General features: G+C 34.8%; 1 pseudogene; it reads left to right on the top strand.

Moving 5' to 3' along the window:
• The first annotated feature begins 360 nt into the window (after positions 1 to 360).
• LOC122138601 lies at positions 361 to 1,501 on the top strand (annotated as a pseudogene).
• Positions 1,502 to 2,255: the final 754 nt, after the last annotated feature.

The following is a 2,255-nucleotide window of genomic DNA, read 5'->3' as shown; positions in this document are numbered from 1 at the left end:
CACACTTACTCACTAGCTGTTATATTTCAGAAAAACACACACACATTTTTAGCTATATAAAAGCAGCTTCAACCTTCTCATCTGTTGATTTTGAGTCGTGGTCGTCTGGCTGAGAACAAATGACTTTTCTGTACTTCACTTTCACATTGTTACTCCTGAGGTCCTGAAAAAATAATAGAAAAAAAAAAAAACCCAGACTCTGACAAAGACAACATTGTTTTCAGGTAAGTTTGGAGATAAAGTAAGGTTATATTGCAAACCTATGCACATATTTCTACTGATGTGATGAATGTTATGTAGAACACAAAAATTCCTATTGGATTCATACATTTAGCATTTGTGAAACCCTGTTTGTGTCTTTCAGCTTCTGCTCTTCACTAGATCTACAAGATCATCTGAGGGATTTGAATCAAGATGCTGCTGATCATTGAAGCTCTTCTTCTCATTTCAGCTGCTCTAGGACAGGTCAGCTTGTGTTCTAGTATGAATATTACAGACATGAATACTGATGATTGATTATTATGATTCCTGTTACTGCAGGATCACAGAACTGCTGTTGAAGGACAGCCATTTCCACTGGATATGGCAAATAATTCAGTTGATGACCTTTATTACGGCTGTAAAGAGAAAATGGCAGACCTGGTGGCAAAATGAATATCTGAAGAAGGAACTCAAAAACTCACATATTTTTTGAAGAGGCTTGGAAAATGGGTAACGACAAATTCTACTGGAGTTGGTTCGGCAAATTAAGAAAAAATACATAAAATTGCTATCTATGCGTACACTTACAGCAATATCGACCCAAATATTAATATATATGTTAAGTTCAATAATGACACTCGGTATGGCAAACAAGACTTCACAGTCATGAAATACAAATGGTATTCACTTCACTTTCTGTTAACAGAAGCACTGCATATTCTAAAAGAAAAAACAAAATAGATGCTTTGATACTTTTCGTGGTACAAATGTTACATTTGAGGAGGAAAATGTTCAGAACAAAGAGGTTCGTTTTGGCTCATTTACATCCTCCTCTCTTGATCGTAATGAAGCAGAAGACTTTGGAAATGAATCTTGTTTTGAAATCCACACTTGTGAAGGTGCTGATATTACAAAATATTCTATGTTTCCTGATGAGGGAGAGGTGCTGATTCCTCCGTATGAGAAGTTCAATATTACTGATATCAGGACAGGAACAGATCAGAAAACATCTCGGGTGTAAGACTGTGTTTGTGTTGAACAGCACTGGAATAAGAAGTGACCTGAACTGTGCTCTATTCAACCAACCAAAACCTTAGCAAAATACTGAAGTGTGTGCCGAACAAAGGGCCTTGAATTTACATTATATAGACATGTACATCAGTTCAGAAAAATTAAAAAATAAAAACTCTCTTGTGTGACACTGTTTTGGAAAAGTAAGTTCTGCATCCAACAATGGAAAACGAGGCACTTTTTGAATGTTTTACTCATTTCATTTGACTGATTGTATTAAAAATAGAGTGCTTAACAGGTCTGAAAATGTCAATCGGCTCACAAAATTACTCAGATTCCTCATTTTTTATTTATGTATTTTTTTTTATTTATTTTTTTTTTATTTTTTTTGTTAAAAAAGTAAGAAGATGATTCGGCTTAGTTTTTAGTTTTTCGTTCAGGGTTAGAAAAAATGAATAAACAGCTTGAATATTCGATTTCTACACGTGGGCGGGAATTTAAACTCCCCTTTCTGCTGATTGGTCAGACAAAAAAAAAGATCAAACCATGCTGTCATCAGTCCTTCTGCAGTTTCCGCGCGGCAGAATACTAGTCCTCTGCTGCAGCAGCAGTTGTACAGATTCTTAAACTTTTTTATTGCAACTACATTTTAATCTTTTTCTCATCAAACAACCAGACAAATGAATGGCTCGACACAACCTGTTCTGTGGCAGAGCCTAGGGCTTTCTTCTGTGAAGATATAAATTCTATGCTTTGCATCAGCTGGGCATGCCAGGGCAGGCTATATCCTACCCTGGTCCCCCAGTAAGTTTGTTTGTTTAATTAAGTAATTAATTATTATTATTATAAATATTATTAATTATTAATTATAATAAGAATAATGCTTTGACTTGGGTATATTCAGAGCTGGGTAGATTACTTACAAATTGTAATCCGTTACTGATTCCAAATTACATGACAAAAAATGTAGTCAGTAACTAATCCACTACATTTCACGGTTTTAGGTAATATAGTCAGATTACTTTTTGATTACTTTTGACCTA

The sequence above is a fragment of the Cyprinus carpio genome, chromosome B10, assembly GCF_018340385.1.
Source record: "Cyprinus carpio isolate SPL01 chromosome B10, ASM1834038v1, whole genome shotgun sequence".
NCBI classification, from domain to species: domain Eukaryota; kingdom Metazoa; phylum Chordata; class Actinopteri; order Cypriniformes; family Cyprinidae; genus Cyprinus; species Cyprinus carpio.
Note: the sequence above shows the minus strand (reverse complement) of the source record. Positions and strands in the feature narration are given on the sequence as shown.